This window comes from Schistocerca nitens, chromosome 2 (assembly GCF_023898315.1).
Source record: "Schistocerca nitens isolate TAMUIC-IGC-003100 chromosome 2, iqSchNite1.1, whole genome shotgun sequence".
NCBI lineage: Eukaryota > Metazoa > Arthropoda > Insecta > Orthoptera > Acrididae > Schistocerca > Schistocerca nitens.
In genome coordinates this window covers 147085805-147106550 of record NC_064615.1, presented here as the reverse complement: position 1 = coordinate 147106550, position 20746 = coordinate 147085805, and positions in this window count along the sequence as shown.

Genomic DNA, 20746 nt, shown 5'->3' with positions numbered 1-20746 from the left:
CAGGCAAACGGGACAACGCATCAGCGTTTCCGTGCTTAGCAGTGGACCGATACAAGATATCGTAGCGGTACTGCGAGAGGAAAAGAGACCAGCGAATGAATTTCTGCGCCGTACGCGGAGGTACCGGCTTGTTCGGATGAAAAAGCGATGTCAAAGGTTTGTGGTCCGTGATGATGGTAAAGTGACGACCATACAAGAAATCATGAAACTTAGTAACACCAAACACGAGAGCTAAAGCCTCTTTCTCTATCTGTGAATAATTTCTTTGCGCAGATGAGAGCAATTTTGACGCAAAGGCAATAGGGCGATCATGCGATCCATCTTTGTGTGCAAGCACAGCACCGATCCCGAAATCCGATGCATCTACCATCAACAAAAGGGGTTTTCGGGGATCGAATGGCGTAAGGCAAGTATGTGAAAGCAACGCCGATTTCAACTGGCGAAAGGCGCGTTCGCATTCCGTCGTCCAGACGAACGGAACACCTTTACGGCGTAAGCGATGAAGCGGAGCTGAAATGGAAGAAGCATTGCGCAGAAATTTATGATAATAATTGATTTTACCCAGCACACTCTGTAGTTGTTTCAAGTTCTGCGGTGACGGCAAATCCTGTATGGCAAGGAGGTGCTCTGGACTCGGATGGATGCCCTGGGCATTTATTACATGGCCCAGGTAGGGTAATTCCCGAGCAAAAAACACACATTTGTCCTTCCTCAAGCGAAGACCATTTTGTCGCAAGACCTGAAATAATGTCCGGAGATTTTGCAAATGTTCGGATTCTGTCTTTCCGGAGATCACAATATCGTCCAGATAGTTCGCAGCAGTAGGGACCGACGCACAAACAGTTTGTAAATATTGCTGAAACAATGCAGGTGCGGACGCACACCCGAATGGCAGTCTTTTGAAGCGATACAAACCAAGATGCGTGTTTACCACCAAGACGCGCTGGGATTCTTCGTCCACCGGTATTTGCAAGTACGTATCTGCTAGGTCCAACTTTGAAAAGTATGTTCCTGGGCACAGTTTGTCAAAAAGATCTTCCGGGCGGGGCAAAGGAAAAGTTGCAGTCACAAGTTGTGGATTCACAGTTGCCTTGAAGTCCACACAAATACTCAATTTTCCGGAAGGTTTTGGCAAAATTACTAAGGGTGAGGCCCAGAGAGAAGCCTGCACACGTTCAAGTACACCTTGAGATTCTAAATCGTGTAATGTTCTTGCGACCTCATCACGCAATGCGTGGGGAACATTGCGCGCTCTGAAAAACTTCGGTTGCGCGTTTGCTTTCAGTTCCAAATGTGCTTCATAGTTCTTAGCGCAACCAAGGCCCGGTGCAAAAATGTCCGCAAATTCTTCACAGAGACTAGAAACACTGGCGGAAGGCACAGTCTGAATCACTGAGAGGACCTGATTTACTATAGACAAATTAAACAACTGAAATAAATCGAAACCAAACAAGTTCACTGCAGTAGAAGAACGAAGAACGTAAAATGACACAAGTTTTGGTTGTCCCTTGTATGTTGCAAGAAGGCTGCACTGTCCTAACACTGGTATTTTCTAGCCTGAGTAACTATTGAGCTGAACATTTGCGGCACGCAACGGAGGTTTGCCCAGTTGGTTGTACGTGTCGTGATTGAGCAATGAAACTGCAGCTCCGGTATCGAGCTGGAATGGTATCACTTTGCCTGCAAAGTCTAAGTCTACAAAAAGTTTATTGTCCTGCTGACGACAAAAGCGACTGTGTTGTGCAACTGGAACAGACACTGGGACAGAATCACGTGCGACGTGACGGGACTTCCGTCGACGTCGACACACACTTTTTGTGGAATGAACACTGTCACCGGACGGGGTGGAATGAACGACATGAATATCCATGGGCGAAGGTTCACGAGCCTGAGTTTCCTTGGTTCGATTCCGGCGCGAAGCAAAGGGCCTGGAATTGGTGTGAGTGTCTGATCTGAGCTTTTTCTGGCAAACACTTTGGATATGTCCTTTCTTATGACAGTAAAAGCAAATAGCTTGGCGTGACGGGCAATTTTCACGCGAATGTCTAGTTGCGCACCGCGGGCATGATTTCACTGCATTAGCTTGCTTACGCGGCGCACGTGTTTGCGAGCTAGGCTGCCGCTGCGCTGACGGGCGCGAGGGCCGCCTAGCGTCCCGTGCAGCGGGCCCGGCGGGCCGGTTAATGTGACACACTGCTGGCGAAGTTTCAAATGAGTCCTGAGCAAAGTCAAGTGTGTCTTGCCTATCCAATATGTCTATCACTTGTCGAAGGGAGGGATTAACTAGTTTCAAAATCTGTTCCCGCATGCGAACATCAGAAACGTTCTGTGCTATTGCATCACGCACCATAGTATCTGAATAAGGAAGTCCACATTCGCATTGAAATTCACAATCCCTAGTAAGTCCTTGCAATGTCGCAACCCACTCCCTATTAGTGTGACCGGCCGTACGTTTTGTACGAAAGAACGTATACCTTTTTGCAACGACATTTACTGTTTCCTTGAAATAGGCATCTAAAGCAGACAAAAGTTCTTCGTAAGACAGAGTTGCTACGTCGCGCCGGGGAAACAACTTCACTATCACTCGGTAGGTGGACACACCGACACAAGAAAGCAAAAACGGCTGCCGCTCATTACCTTGAATTCTGTAGGCGGCGAGGTGAAAGCTGAACTGACGGGACCACTCTTGCCAGGACTCCTGGGTTGCATCAAAGGGTCTGAATTGAGGTGCAACAGCATCTTGTGGCGGCGGTAGCGAGGAAGCGGCGGCGGCCGCATCGGTGTGCAGCGCACGTTGACCCTGGACGAGCTGTCCAAGAGCATCCAATAACGCCTGCGTCTGCTGATTCTGCAAGCGATAAAATTCGGACAGTACATCTGGAGATTGTGGCGAAGCCATGACACAAAGAAATTAGGGCAAAGTAAAACACAAGATCCTTTGTAGACTCGTCGCCATGTGATGTGTCGGCAGCTGGGCCAACACCTTGTAGATAGAGGTGGCTTAATGCACGCTAGACTAACGCAGACGGGCGTGAAGTACTGGAACAGGATATGTAATTAATGCTATGAAGAAAAGTACGTAGCTGGAATAATACTTATCTTTAATAACTCATTGTGGTACATCGCACAAAGGAGACTTTAATTACAATCACTGTAAGGCTAATGGCGCCTTGCTAGTTCGTAGCCATTAACTTAGCTGAAGGCTATTCTGTCTCTCGGCTAATGAGAGGGAAAGGCTTCGTACATCTAGTCGCTAGCTCTGTCGTCCGTACAACTGGGCTGAGTTCGAGTCAGTCTCTCGAGACCTGCCTTGTGGTGGCGCTAGGTTTGCGATCACACAGTGGCGACACGCGGGTCCGACATGTACTACAGGACCGCGGCCGATTTAAGCTACCACCTAGCACGTGTGGTGTCTGGCTGTGACACCACAATATGAAATCAAATGTTTTATTAACCGCTCTACTCACTCCTGCAATCAGATTGTGTTCAAACGCATTAAAACACCTTAAAGCCGTCCGGAGTGGCCGTGCGGTTCTAGGCGCTACAGTCTGGAACCGAGCGACCGCTACGGTCGCAGGTTCGAATCCTGCCTCGGGCATGGCTGTGTGTGATGTCCTTAGGTTAGTTAGGTTTAATTAGTTCTAAGTTCTAGGCGACTGAAGACCTCAGAGCCATTTGAACCATATGAAACACCTCAAAAAAGAGCGATGAAAAGTAACAGATGCAACAAATAGCATTTTGTCCTCTAGTTGCCTTTACTTTGTTTTATTAAGGTATGTTGGCTTCAATACAAGACTGGTCGGCTAAAGCGAAACCCTTTAACGGACCAACAATGACCAGTTGATATTCGTTTTTAGTATTACAGCATTGTTGTATATAAACCTTTATCATTCTGTCTGTTAGACCTATGGAAGTCAGACGTAAAAACGTTGTTGTGCTAAGACGGAGAGTATTATAGGGACTGAATGTGTGACTGTTGGAGAAGAAATGAATGAAAGAGAAAATGAATGAAGAGCAAATTAAAAAGAGAATTGGAGTATGAAAACAGGTAAGAGTAAAGAATAATAAAATAATAAAATAACTGTTATTGCAGAGCTATACAAATTAATCTTTTGTACTTACCTGTATAATTATTTCTCATGTAATTTTTTTGTTGTGTCGATTCCCTAAGGTCTCGACACAATGAGTGGATAGGTGCACGCGAAACTAACGCAGACGGGCGTAAATTCTGAAACAGGAGACTGGATGAAAACTATAAAGAAAAGAAGAGAGATTTTAATATACTTAACTTTAATGTAGTCTTGTTCTTGTTGAAATACATCTCTTGCATAGTAGTAAGCAATTAGCAATGATACACATGGCGCCTTGCTAGGTAGTAGCGATGGACTAGCTGAAGGCTATTTAATCTGTCTCTCGGCAAATGAGAGGAATACTTGGTAGGTCTAGTCGCAAGCTATGTCGTCCGTACAACTGGGGCGAGGTCAAGTCCGTGTCTTCTGACCTGCCCTGTGGTGGCGCTACGTTTGCGAATACACAGTGGCGACACGCGGGTCCGACATGTACTACAGGACCGCGGCCGATTTAAGTTACCACCTAGCAAGTGTGGTGTCTAGCGGTGACACCACATTTTTATTGTCAGATATCGGGATAAGGATCTTCACCTCATGAGTTTCGAACCCCTTTGCCAGCATAAAGGAGGACGCTTTTGCTGTTGTTCGATTCCTGTTAACAGTGTACGCAAAGCTAAAAGGGCAGTGTTTGCTAAACCAGACGAAAAGGAATAAGATAAAAGGCTTTCCTCCCTTCTCAATATGAGCAGTCCTAAGCACAGGAGAGTACGGAATGATCCCAAAAATAAGCAAACTGCTTTAACGGTTCTGTATAATGTAAGTAAAAAATGGTCAAATTTATGTTTTATTGAGCTGATAAAACGTATTACAATAATATTATAATATCTACCTTCAATGCTTTTCAGGTTTATTAAAAAGATGGTATGGTTCCAGTGTGTGCTGCTTTCCTCAGGAAGCTCTTTGGCTTTAGTCAAAGAGTGCATTCCATCGCTTATGGCCTCAAAGCAGGTGAAGGAATGCTTGACAAGACAGGAGACCATAAAGCTGTAAAGTATAGTGCGAAAAGGAAAAAGGTAACTGAATTAATTTCACATCTACAAGCAAGGGGAAGTCAATCCTCCAGAAGTAAAAGCCAGTGCCTGTATTTGCCAAGTGGCCTGAGTATAAACAAACTGTTCCTCATGTGTAACAATTCAGTCATATCTGATCTGAAAGCGAAGAAACATTTTATGCGAAAATATTTCGTACAAAATTAAATCTAGGTTTTGGAACTCCAGCAAATGATACCTGTAGCTTCTACTATAGAATGTATCACCAAATGAAAACTGCTACAGACGTCAATACAAAGAATAAGGTAATGATTGAACTTGGTCACATAAATTAAGAGCTAGCGCTTTTCACAAATTAATGAAGCAAACGTATGACTATAGCCTGACATTTGCCTTTGAGTTACAGCAGGTACAACCTCTCCCAAAATTACGTATTAGTGAGGCATACTATGCAAGTCCGATATCTCTGTACTCCTTTTGTGTTAACAAATGTGCCAGGTGCAGAACATAAATTTTACATTAGGAATGAAACGCAAGCAGGTAGAGGGTCACAAGAAATTTCCTCGGACGTCACCAATTTCTTAAAGAAACTGACCGTTGACACATCTGTCACATTTCTCAGATTGTTTGCGGATGGATGCGCTGGCCAAAGCAAAAATCAGCACGCTATTCATGCAACTGCTTTCTGGTTATTCAAAGAATCTCCAGCGCATGTGACTGATGTACTTCACTACTTCTCAGCTCGAGGACATTCCTTTTTATATCCTAATAATCTGGACGAATAGAAAAGAAACTTACTAAAATTTCAGAAATATTAAACCCAAAGACGTACCAGGATGATTATGCAGAAATGGGTGAAACAAGAATTTTAGGGAAAGACTGGGAAATGTTTGATTTCAAGAAACTAAGTTCAATTTTGAGGCCTGTAGCTGGGATCAGTTATCTGGAAAGGATCCATTTGAAGAAATAATATATGGTAGGTGAAAGGGTAACTGGTGTGAAAATCAAAATACACATCACATACTATTCTGATGATTCTTCAAAGTGTTTTTTGCCGTTAGGTAAACGTGGATACAGTTTGAACAAAGTACCAGAATCAAATATCTTCAAACTGTTATCACTGATAAGGTTGAAACAAGAAAAGAAAGACGATGTGGAAAAACTACGAAACCTCAGATATGAAAACAATTTAGAGAAAATAAAATACTTGATTTTTTCACTCAGACTATCAGCCTTCCATGTAACTAACTTATTGCCCAAATTACTATTTGTGATTGTTTAGAAGCGGAGCCTGTTTTTGGAAAAATACTGTGAACTTTGTTATTGTATGAAGCACATTTCCGTTTTTGTTCCTATTTCCGGTGTTAAAATGTTTTACTGAATTATAAAAAATGTATTTTCAAACAACAAAAAGTATTTTTACCAATTCTATGTCACTGAAAACTAATCGAAACGCATTATGTCCAAAATAGATTACGTCAAAAGGCAGAGTGTCCAACAGAACAGTTTGTTTATACTCAGGCCACTTGGCAAATACAGGCACTGGCTTTTACTTCTGGAGGATTGACTTCCCCTTGCTTGTAGATGTGAAATTAATTCAGTTACCTTTTTCCTTTTTGCACTATACTTTACAGCTTTATGGTCTCCTGTCTTGTCAAGCATTCCTTCACCTGCTTTAAGGCCATAAGCGATGGAATGCGCTCTTGACTAATGCCAAAGAGCTTCCTGAGGAAAGCAGCACACACAGGAACCCTACCATCTTTTTAATAAACCTGAAAAGCATTGAAGGTAGATATTACGATATTATTGTAACACGTTTTATCAGCTCAATAAAACATAAATTTGACGACTTTTTATTTACATGATACAGAACCGTTAAAGCAGTTTGCTTATTTTTGGGATCATTCCGTACTCTCCTGTGCTTAGGAGTGCTCATATTGAGAAGGGAGGAAAGCCTTTTACCTTTTTCGTCTGGTTTTGTCCATCACTAAAGTGCTCACAGCTTGAAAGTAAAAAAGCAATTTCTTTGTATTAAACACATTTCGATCGACTGCCCTACCTGTGTGTGTGGTGTAAAATTCGTAAAAATTAATTGAATATTTTGTGCAGTGTACGTTTATCGTTTCTCCTGAAAAATTTTCTTTTGGGGACATAACGCGTTTTGGAAAGTAGCTCCACATACTTTTTTAAGCAACAATGTACAGATTTCCTGTAAACTGACTGCGAGAAAGGTAATGCTGTACCGTGCTGTGCAAATGTGCGGTTTCGGATTCTGAACCGTTACACATTTTCTTTCTGCCGTTTGTTTCCCCCTTATACAGGGTGAGTCACAAACTCTTGCCACCTAGAATAACACCGAAGGTATTATAGTAGCTGAAAAGTCTGTGGGACAAATGTTGCATGGGACAACGGGGGCCATAATATGAAGTCGGTTTTTGGTTGCTAAGTGGGGTCGCGTCAGAGATATCAAGGTCAACTTTGTTTTTTTTTTAATGGAATGCTTTAGTTTAGTACTTATTTTCTGATAGCGGCTATTGAGATAAACCCAATGATGTGTAACAGTAAGGACTTTGAAGTTCAATGAAGGTCACAAAGGTGGCACGAACATCCATTTACAGAAAGTGTTCTAAGTGATGAGCATTGGTATCAATGCAGTGCTGCAATCTTCTTATAATGGACTGAGTAGTATTCCGTATCACATCGGCACACATCGAAGCACATGCTCTGAAAATTCTCTCTCGTATATCGCGCAAATAGTAAATATTCGCCAAATATGGTGTATCCATCTAACGTACCATTGACATGTAAAACCTACTCGACGGTTTCGCAGTAGAACACTAATAGGAACGTAAGACTAGTATCGACGAAATAAGCGAATGTGAAAGATGTATTCCTTCGAAGAACAAGTCGATATGTTTCACATTTACGGAAAATGCCGACGAAATTCGGCGAGAGCTACGGACTTATATGCTGAAAGATACCCTCAACGTACTCACACTACACGTCGTACATTTAAATATGTGTACGATAAATTGAGAACAATTGGGTCTTTAACGCATCGGAAACATATCCGGCAAAGGAAAGTTACTAACGAGGAAACGGAAATTGGTACTCTCGTTAGGTGGTTCGAGATCCTTCCGCTGGTTCGCGTCAAATCGTAAGGGAATCTGGCATGAGCCATACTAGGGTTGCTCGTGTTCTGCATCGCCATAAATATCATCCTTACCTTATCAGTCTCCACCAGGAATTCACTGGTACGAATTGTATGCTTCGCATTGAATTCTGTGGATGGGCTCAACTTCAGATTCAGTGGAATGACACACTTATTAATTGGATTTTATTTACTGACGAGGCTACATGCACGAACCATGGAAATGTTAATTTGCGTTACATGCACTATCACGCAACTGAAAATCCATGTTGGCTGCAATAAGTTGCACACCAGAAACCATGGTCGGTGAATGTATGATGTGGGATTCCGGAACACAGAATTATAGGTCCCTATTTCATCTAAGGAAATCTTAATGGTAGGAAGTACACCACATTCTTGCAAGAAACATTAGGTCTGAAACTTCCTGGCAGATTAAAACTGTGTGCCGGACCGAGACTCGAACTCTGGACCTTTGCCTTTCACGGGCAAGTGCTCTACCAATCAGCTACCCAAGCACGACTCACGCCCCGTCCTCATAGCTTTACTTCTGCCAGTACCTCGTCTCCTACCTTCCAAACTTTACAGAAGCACTCCTGCGAACCTAGCAGAACTAGCACTCCTGAAAGAAAGGATACTGCGGAGACATGGCTTAGCCACAGCCTTGGGGGTGTTTCCAGAATGAGATTTTCGCTCTGCAGCGGTGTGCGCTGATATGAGGACGGGACGTGAGTCGTGCTTGGGTAGGTCCGTTGGTAGAGCACTTGCCCGCGAAAGGCAAAGGTCCCGAGTTCGAGTCTCGATCCGGCACACAGTTTTAATCTGCCAGGAAGTTTCATATCAGCGCACTCTCCGCTGTGTTTGGAAGACATACCTTTAGCAACAAGGAACAGAGTGTTGTATCAACACTAAGGGTGTCGTCACATTTATCGCTGATGATTAGAAATGAGTTGCAGAGACAGTTCCCAAATCGTTGGATTGTCGTGGCCGGCTCGTTTGCCCGACTTGACGCCTCTGCGTTTTTTCTTTTGGGGATTCGTAAAAGACATTGTTTATAAAGACGTTCCAACTACACCTGAAGATATGCGAGAGAGAATCGTCAGAGCATGTGCTTCGATAAGTGCCTATGTGATAAGGAATACCACTCAACCCACGATAAGAAGATTGCAGCACTGCATTGGTACCTATGGTCATCACTTAGAACACCCTCTGTAAATGAGCGTTCATGGCACCTATGTGACCATCGTTGACCTTCAAATACCTTACTGCTATACATGATTGGAATCGTCTCGATAGCCGCTATCAGAAAATAACTACCAAACTATAGTATCCCATTAAAAAAAAAAAAACAATGTTGACCATATCTCTGACACGACCCCACCGAGCAACAAAAAAAACCAACGTCATATTATGGCTCCCATTGTCCCATGCAACTTTGATCCCACAATATTTTCAGCTCCTATCATACTTTAGGAGTCATTCTTGATGGCAATATTTAGTGACTCACCCTGTATATACACGCGGGGAAACAAAAGGCAGAAACAAAAGGTCTAATGGTTATATATACGGCGAATAAATAATTTTAAATGAAAATGTATGCGCGACAATGTGCTGTTTTCTTTTCTTTCTACAGATTTGTCAGAATATTACTACGCAGTGTGAATCGTCCTAAACTTTTTAATTCTACCCTCTCGCAAATTAAAACTATGAGGAAATTGCCACTGAAGCTGTTATCATCACAGATTCAGCAGCAGGAGAGTTCTCTCTCGTACTCCATTCACCAATGTTTCCAGCCATTTTATACATTCAGTTTAAGCGACTTGAATTCCCAATCAAGATTCGGTTTGCAACTAGAATAAAGAACGCTCAACCTCAGACATTCAAATACGTGGAACTGATTTACTATCACAATGTTTTTCCCATGATCAACTGTATGTTGCCCTTTCACGAACTGGTAATTCAAAAATATATTTCATACTCCCACCAAGCAATATTGAAAAAACGAAAGTTATTATACGTTCTGGAGGTTTGTAACTGTATTGCATACAAGAAATTTAAAAAGCCTTAAAAAGAACAGAAACAGGAGACTTTTTCAGTCGTATTCTATATCATTTGTTATAATTTCGAGTTGCATGTCTTCAAATGAGCGAAGTCGTAACGAGAAGCCGAAGCTTGCATCCTGACACAGTTCCCAAAAATACCCCAGATTAGGGTTTACAGTCACGTCCCATAAACATCTAGCAATTACAAAGCATTGCCGGTTTCAGTTGTGAACTTATACAGTGATCTCCAAATAAGCAAGGAAGATATTTCCACCTCCGATGACTGGGAAAATTACCTTTCGACTGCATTGAAAAGCCGTTTAGTGCACCAAGCAAATCGTAACCTTTTCAAATTTGAACCTGGCATCCGAAAACAAATAATGGATGCCCTGCAACCCTCTGAGCCAGCTCGCACCATTGGTCGGAGACTAGAACAGCCAGGTACGAAATTACCGTCTCATGTGTAGACAGCCGTTGATACCACAATACAACAAAAACATTCAAAATTTCTAGTTGTGTGCTCTGATGGGAAATTTAATTGGAAGAAACACATTGATGATCTGCTGAAAGGGTTATGTTTTACTTATGCTGTTACGGGTATTGTAAATTTCGCTGATAAAAATATTAGTAAATTAGCGTACTATGCCTATTTTCGCTCTCTCCTTTCGTATGACACCATATTTTTGGGTAATTTGTCATTAGGAGAAAAAGTATTCTTTGCACAAAAGCGTGTAATCAGAATAATAGCTGCAACCCACCCAGGATCATGTTGCAGACATTTATTTAAGGAACTCGGGATATTCATGGTACCTTCGTAATACGTATATTCACGTAGGAAATTTGTTATTAATAACCCATCCCAGTTCAAAAATAATAGCAATAGCTACAACACTAGAAGAAAGGATGATCTTCACTATTCAAGGTTAAATCAGACTTTTCCACAGAAAGATAAGAATTACGCAGCCACAAAAATCTTTCGTAACTTGTCAAGAAGCACAGCGCTGCACAAGGATGACATAAAATCGCAATACAGCTTAAAAACTGACTATACCATACAGATGATGTTATCCAGCTGGAAAAAAAATTTCGCATACCACTTGAAACTAGCGACAGACACACTCAAATTTTACCCTACACCTACAAGCTGGCAGGAAAAATGCAGGGGTGTAAGGTACTATCTTTATTATAGTTAGTAGGGAATACATTGAACAGAGGAGATGCGAGTGTTGGACAGAGGCGAGTTTATAAAGTGTATTACTTGCAAGAATACAGTATCTGTCGTTGTTTGACGTCTGAGTTCATTACAGACGCCTACTAAAGATCACCCTACAGCCCAGGAAATCGAAGCCAATACATTCTGTCACAGCTGATGGAAAAAATGTGTCACAGTTCTAATTACACTTCGAAATTATCATTAAAAAACAAGCACTCATATTGAATGGGTCATAATGCAGGACATGTATTGGGGAAAATCGTCCCCCTAAAAGACTGCAAAGGGGGTGGTAGTTTAACATGCTTTCATCTCTACGTACAATCACAAAATGCCGACACTCGAAACCGTATCTCCTCACTCCCTCCATCCACCTACAGGGAGGATGGACGGAGGGAGGGAGCTACTCCGCTAGCAGCCTCGTGGCACGTCCTGGCTGATGTCCACCTTGATTCGATGGTCCTTCACCAACACAAAAACAGGAAATAATTAACTAAAAAGTAGGAGATAAAACAACGGCTTTCCTCATGCATCTTGTTCGTCTAAAGTATAGTGACACAGCCACCCCTAATGGTTAGGGTGCCCACCTGCAGCGATGAGCTCATACAGACTAGGCAGGTCCCCAACACCTCCTATAGGCCTGTCTTTCTGCAGTGGATAACACTTTTGTTTGACATCAACATTTCTTTCTTGCAATCAGTTAGAAGTATTTCTCGGAATGACTGGAGCCCTTTGGAACAACGACTAAATTCCAGAAAACGGTCCAGCTCGGACCGAAGGAGAGCCATGGTGTCATACGGAAGACGGATTCAAGTCTATCCATGCAACCATTTAAGTGCATAGGATCCTTAGAGATATCTTTTAATGATTAGAGCCACTGGTGAATCATATTCGTGGCCCTCTCATATCTCGAAATAAGTCACCTTATTCGAACCCTTCTGCTAAGAGTACCATACGGCAGAAACCCCAGCGCTGTTTACAGACAGTCACTCTGCATCTTGTAACTGCACCTAAGTCTACGCCCTTGCCATCCATTCAGCTTAGTCAATGAGATCGGCCCAATTTAAGTACGGTATGACCAGCACGGAAGTCAGTGAGTGATATATCTACGACCTTCTGCATCCTGTAGGGCAGAGGTTCCCAAACTGGTGGGCGAGTCCCCCTGGGGGGTGGGTGGTGATGATGTTGCAAGGGTGCGCAGGTGGAGTTAGCGGTATGATATCGATATTTGTCACGATTACAATGTCACACACAGAAACTCTCAAAATTACGACGGCGATATGCGTTAATTGTAATATATCAGATTTGCAAACAACTTACTTCTGACAATTGGAAAACAGAAAAGTCACGTATTAACTATTCCGTACATGTGTACACATGAACTGAACGTAATCATGTTATAACTTTTAGCCGTAGTGGGCTACGTTCATCAGAGTAATAATCACTTATACGGCGTAACTGCAAAAATGCCGTTTTATTGCCCTGTCAACCCCCGGATCCCCATGTGATGCGATTACAGTGACTTTAAAAGACTGTATACGCTTCAAATGAACTGGCGGGTTCGTAATTTGGATGCTAGGGTTATGCCCTTTGTCACCCGAAAAATGTGCATGACGTGAATGGGAAACTAGTACAAGTGTTCGTTCTGAGCAGAGTACTTCACGCCGTTCTGGAAACATTGTTGTGAGTGCTAAAAATGAAACATAACCCAGCTGGGTAGACAATGAAGTCCATTAGTGAGGCAATTTTTTTTTTTTTTTTAGAACGGTCAGTACTACAACTCTTACATTCGGATTACTTATCTGATAAAACAGTTATTTTTCTTCTCCCTTTTTGAAATATGGCATAATTTCGTTTAAATTAGTGTACGTTCTTTGCTACGACAATGGCTTCTTTTGGTACGAGTACAGAGATAACTGCTTGACACTGTGCACCGTTTCCAGCGATGTGTGAGGTGTATCCATGACCTTACTTAATTACTGTGATATTTGACAACCAATTCACTGATGTTATCTCAAAACATATAACGTTTCGTTTATAAGTAACGAAAGATTTGGGCACGAAAACGATTTTCGAATAAAACCCCAGGCTGCACTGCCCAGAACAGCACCGCAGAACAGGTAGCAAATTCTTAGGGTGCCTGTGGCCTGTTTCCGCCGTAATCCGGGAAAAGCCTGTTTCTCCCAGCAAGAGCCCTGCTCGGCCACCAGGTCACAGACAGACAGTGCACTGACTACCTGCGCTGCGGCTGGGCTTCCCCGTTCTTCACCCCACTCCTCACAGGCAGTCATCTGAGGTGCCGACAGATGACAGTAGCTTTCCTTTGTTTCAGTTAGCTGCTTGCAGTTGTTGACACATCTGATGTATTGGATTTTGCTGAAATTGCGTTGAATCTTTCACAGTTGTGCCTTAGTAAAATCAGTGTTAGTGCGAAATTATACTTTCAACTTCTTGTTTTCTTTTTACTTCACCATGAATGTCGTGAAAAAACGTAAATATAATGATGATTATATGAAATTCGGTTTTGCTTCTATACAAAAAAATGGTGTTGACCAGCTGCAATGTGTTATTTGCTATGAGGTATTGAGCAATGATTCCACGAGACCTTCTCGTCTGGAACGCCATTTGTGGGCAAAGCATGGTGCATTGAAAGAGAAGCCGAAGGAATTTTTTGCTGCAGAATGTGATAATTTCAAACGGATGAAGTTGGACACTGCTGGATCCTTCGCTCAGACATCAGAAAAGGTACTGGAAGCCTCGTATGAGTTATCGCTACTTATTTCAAGGACCAAGAAAAGTCATATTATCGGAGAGACGCTAGTCAAACCCTGTTTGTTGAAAGCTGCTGATATTGTTCTTGGATCAGAAAGTAAACAAAAACTTTCACAAATACCGCTTTCAGACAATACTGTGAAACGTCGGATTGATGATATGGCCGAAGACATACAAAATCAATTAGTTACAGCCGTCAAACAATCGCAGTTTTTAGCAATACAGTTAGACGAGAGAACCGACGTTGAGAATTGTTGCTAACTGGTAGCTTTCGTTCGCTACATAAGAAATGAAGCAATTAAAGAAGAGTTGCTGTTTTCTACCAAGTTAAAGACAACTTCAAAAGCAATTCATATAATGGCAGCCGTCTCTGAATTCTTTTGTAAAAATTTGTTATCATGGCAGAAACTGATAGGCGTATGCACAGACAGCGCCCCATCGATGCTTGGATGTCGCTCAGGATTCGTGCAGATGGTCAGAGAAAAAAAAAAACCTAGTGTTACTGCTATCCACTTTGTAATACACCTTCAAGCATTGGTAGCTAAGACACTTCCAACGGAACTCAATGATGTCTTGAAATTGTGCATCAAAGTCGTGAATCATATTAAAAAGAATGCGTTAAATTCCAGGTTATTTACGGCTCTTTGTGAAGACTTGGGAGCAGAGTATAAAACACTTTTATTTCATACAGAAGTACGCTGGCTCTCAAAAGGAAATATGGTAGGAAGATTATTTGAACTTCGAGACGGAGTGATGCAGTTTTTGGAAAATAACAAACGAACTGAATTGTATGTGGAATTTAGAATGCATGGTGTTCATGTTGCAAACGAACTGAATTGTATGTGGAATTTAGAATGCATGGTGTTCATGTTGCATTGGCTTATCTGTCAGATATTTTCGAATCTTTAAACACATTGAATTTGAAATTACAAGGTGTTGAGTCAAACATAATTTTTCATCGGGATGCCATTAATGCGTTTACTGATAAGTTGCGACTATGGAAACGTAAAATTTTAGCCTGCAATTATTCCTTCTTTCCAAGATTGTTTGGAATCCTGGAAGAAGCCCGATTTCACAAAGATTTTAAGGATACTGATACTAAGAGTAAAATATCGAACCATTTGCAGCACCTCATTGATGAATTCGAACGATACTTCCCTAAGAGTTGTGATGATGAAATTTATTATAGGTTGGCGACGGATCCATTTCACGTTGAAGTGGATGTGTTGCCAGACTACAAGAGGACGTCTTAGAAATTAAAAATGATTCTCCAGCGAAGTATGACTTTGAGAAGATGGATAAGTCTTTATTTTGGGTGAAATATCTCACGGTGTATCCCAGCACAGCAGAACAGGCACCGAAACTGTATTTACCATTTTCAAGCACTTATTTGTGCGAAAGAGCATTTTCAGCGGTAGTGGCGATAAAAAATAAGCTTAGAAGCAAACTCAGTATTCAGAATGAGATTTTCACTCTACAGCGGAGTGTGCGCTGATATGAAACTTCCTAACAGATTAAAACTGTGTGCCCGACCGAGACTCGAACTCGGGACCTTTGCCTTTCGCTGGCAAGTGCTCTACCATCTGAGCTACCGAAGCACGACTCAGGCCCGGTACTCACAGCTTTACTTCTGCCAGTATCTCGTCTCCCACCTTCCAAACTTTACAGAAGCTCTCCTGCGAACCTTCCCCGCGAAAGGCAAAGGTCGCGAGTTCGAGTCTCGGTCGGGCACACAGTTTTAATCTGCCAGGAAGTTTCAAACTCAGTATTGCCAATGATTTACGTTGCGCAGTTTCTACTATTCAGCCAAGAATTTAAAATCTGGTACAAAATATGCAAGCTCATCCTTCACATTGATTTATTTGTTTGTTTCTTGCCATATGTGTGTGGAAATAATATTTTTATAATAAATACGTCACATTATAAGAGAAATTGTAATTTTTCTCCTAACTATCCTTACATGTAGGTAATACTGTAAAATTATAAAAAACTATTTCGAACAAACAATATAAGTTAAACACAGTGAATCTGATTTAAATATAAATAATGCGTGTGATCCTTATGGATTCTGATGTTACGTGTGGTATGTTATTTCAGCTAATAATAGTATGTCTTCTGGATGAAGACACAGCGAAAGTTTATCTTAGATATGGCAAGCGAAGAGTAGCCCTAAAATCGTATACTGGTGATGAAATGGTGTGCAGGAAGGGAATGTAATCAAGGTAAGGAAGTTGTTTTATTCATATTTTTTAAAGTTCTGTGTAGTCTGCAAAATTATTTCGTAAAACTTATTTTTTATTTTTTCTCTGGTTCTGAGAACTGGGCGTTTGTCGCCGTTCGGTAACTGTCGTCGTTGACATAAACGCTAACCTATGCGCAATGACAATGGGGAGCGCTACAGGCGTACAAATCAGTGATGTTCGTTAACACCGTGACTGAGTGACTATTTTTGATAATGAGTGAAAGTAATAAGCTACACTCAACTTAAAATAATGGCCCGCATCCACTAATCTGCAAAGGTCGCTACTATTTTTCCTTGTTTACCAAGGACTTTCTTTGCTTTAGGAGTGGTTTATAATCACTAGACTAGACTGATGACGTAATAACTGCGACTCGATACATTAACAGCCAACCATGTTACATGACGTCACCATCACAAATTTTTCCATAGTTTCTTGATAATTAATATATATATATATATATATTTTAGCGGGGGGGCGGAAGTTTTCTTTTCGGCAGAAGGGGGGGCGTGGCAAACAAAAGTTTGGGAACCTCTGCTCTAAACGAATGAAGATTTATGGATGAACTCCATTCCCTAATCGCATCTTAGGTATGTGATCGATACTTCAGTTTCATAACTAAGAAGATTCTAAGTCAACGGTAGATGTTAGTGAGACACTGCAATCCCCATGTATACATCTGCTTGACAGATGTCCTTTCTACAGAGTTAGTGGTGACGTGACGTGTAATTCCACATGTCGGACGCCGCTGCTATGCTTTTAACTGTTTTGTTGTAAGAGGTATTCTCCATGACTAACCATCAATTTATATAGGACTGATTCGAACATTGTATAATTTCTGAACCATGAACGGGTGTAAACAGTGGACTCTATACACCTCTGGAAAGCTACATTGTGCACATACCACACAGAATCGATATTTTGTGGAGATGGTTTTTTCACTTTAATGTTTGTTACCATACTTTATCGTAAAGAAACTTGCAGGAAGGATGTATGTCATGTGCTGGAAATGTATTTCTTACATTCGAATGATAATAGCGCTGCATTCCACATGATTGATACATCAGAAACTGAAGAAATCTAAAATTATAGCCTTCTTTATGTGCAGAACCATGTAGCCTTAGGAGTGTGTGTTTATGTTCCCTCTTAGCAATACCCTTCCGGTACTGAACCCACACACTAGAACAATACTTTAAAATTGACAGCGTTGTTGATTTACGCAAAATGCTTCGAACTCCATCCGTCTGGAGCTCCATCATACATAAAAACCACCCACTGCTTGTTCTTCTTAAACGTCTGCTATTACATCACAGCAGTTTCAAATCTACTACTATACACCGATAAGGGGTGCTAACCTCCTCGACAATGGCACACCTAGAGAAATCTTGTCCACTAGGATGGGCGAGGACTTGGCAAGCACCAGTCATTCATGAAGCATGGAATGTAGCAGTCTACTTCTGATCAGCTGCAGATTAAATCGGTAATGGTAGTGCAGAGGGGATTGGTCAAAGACAGAGTGAGGGACTCTATCAGTCTTTAATTTTATCCTAAGACTGCGAGAATGCTTTGTGGCACCCATCCTCATAGAGATAGATCATAAATTATGCAATATTCTCGAGATGCTATAACTATGTAGAGCGCTATCTGGTATACCTTGATGATGTATATATTCGAGAATTAACACTGAATGCACATAGTGCACAGTCATCTATCTACATTCGCTATGATACTCGCCAAGTAGAAAAGGGACAGTTTAGCGATTACACGGAAATTGGGAAACATGTTGTCGCGTCATTGGTCGGTGTTGAAATTACTGTAATATTGCTAAAATTGTTTACACTATCAACTTTGATGCTTATTATTACAGTACAGTGTCTGTGTCTTTTCCACCTCATCCGTCCACTGGTATACTTTTGGTTACCACATAATGATTGACTGTTATCGGTTGTTTGAGATGGAGAAGGAATTTTGGTGGTGGGGCAACACCTTCTGAGGATGGCTAGCACCGCAACAGTGATTGCGTACATGATTGCAATTTGAGGAATCAGTCGAAATGGAATGCAGAGCCATAAGCTATACCGTCACCGTGACAGATGAGTTTAAATGTAGAGGTCGTCAGTCACCTTCAGACAGCAGTTTGGAAACTCTCCACAACGCCGCAAAACTCTTTCAGTTTCCTTATGTCTTTTATTTAAAATCATCCAGTGTGTGGTGTCTTATGGTAGCCGCAGTAGCTACATTATTTATACCATGCGACGTCTAGTTTTCTGTGAGAAGCAATGGATCAGAACGTGTTAATGTCAGTTTAGAACCTAACGTCGTGGTGGAAAAAACAAAATCTATGGAAGTCTACAAGGCGTGTTAGAGCAGAAAAAGCAATGTTTTAAACAAAGACACAGGGAGCGTCTCTTGTGAGTTATTCTATAGTTTGTGGGATATGACAAACCTCCTCCAGCACAGGCGATGCAACTTTACACTGGTCTGTGCAATGGATCAATACCAGTATATTTAAAAGGATCGTTCATGTGCTCGACGCCAGCACGCAGATAGTTCGCAATTCTTCTCTGCTGGATGGTACAGAATCATAATAACACAATGTTTGGGTGATAGATGGGAATGATTCCTTTGGGACGCGGATCTGCTTCTATGTTGATTCTTCCTAAGTTTCCCAGTAAGACGCACCACTGTAATTGTTCATACTGTTTTCATGTTGCAGGAGCAGGCTTCATTTGATGCTGGCCTTCCACTTCGTACAGGAATGGTGGAGCTACGAGAACATGTTCCTACTTCCACCGAGTGGTCAAACACGATACTATAGCATTAACTCAGCTCACTCTGTTTCTAAACATGTTGCAGAATGTGGTGTATATTGCTCTCTCCAACTTCTGGGTGAAATTGCTAAGACTGATCTCGCTGTCAATTGCTGTGCGTTTTTCAGTACATCACTCCATATCAATTGCCTCTTTCCAATCCCAACCGTCCACTCGGTACATTGTTGATTAGTGCATAATGATTGACTGACACCACTCCATTGAGATGGAAGGAACCTTGAGAGAACACTGGATATCTGATACTTGTCGCTGTGGAACATGGGTTCATGTCTTACACACTGTACACGGTTGGCGGAGATATGACATCATGTTCCCATTTCTACCGAGTGGTCAACACACACTCCTGTTGCATTAAATCTGCTCGTCCTGTTTCCCTACAGGATACAGAGGTGTTAGATATAGCACAGAGCGTCATCCGTACAGTTCATACTTAAACTGGGACGATCACATAGACAAAACCTGCTTGGATGGCGGGGGCATAGACCTAGATACAGTTACAAGATGCAGAGGGACTGTCTATAAAACAGCGCTGGAGTTACTGCCTTGTGGGATCCTTAGCAGATAGGTTGGAAAAAGGTGACTTACTTCGAGTTATGAGAGTGCCATGAATATGACTCAACAGTGTCTCTAATCATTAAAAGATATCTCTGCGGGATCCAACGCAAGTAAGTGTTTGAATAGAGAGACTGTATTCCAAGTTTCTGATAGCATTCCTACCAGAAAGCGTATCACTATCAGCGCTCGTGTGTGTACCTGTAAACTCAAGCGCCCACTTTTTATGCAGAGTGATGGTAACATTGTTGCGAGGATAGAGTTTTTAATAGCACGGTCCTTACATCAAATGTAAGTTGTGGGCTGTAGAATGCCTCCATGGTCAGCTTCAGATGTCATTTCTCAATAGTGTTCCTCAAAAAGAACATCGTGTTCAATCCACGGATTTCCATTAAACCTGCCTGGTGAGTGTAATCCGACTACAGAAAAAGAAAACAAAAAAACAAATTACTCGCCATCAAAGTGACGCTCACGATCAGTTTAATGACGAAATAACGTAGACATTCATGCTGTGATCGGTAGTTCTCGTATCCAAGTAGTTGAAGTTTTTTTCCTGATTTTACACAGCGTGGGTATGGCTCTGCTGATCATTTGTGATCGCTGGCGAGACACTTCGTTGGACATCACAAAATAATGAGTTGCGAAGGCAGTCGAACATAAAGAACTATACCGATTTTGCTCATAAAACTAACTAAAAATGGTCTTCGTCTATTGTCATGGAAAAAGTACATTTATTATCGTCGCGAATGTTTCTTTTTTTCTTAATAGTTGTTTTATTATATGAGTCGAGTTGATTTTAAATAGCCCAGCGCAGAACGGCGGGCGACTTCCC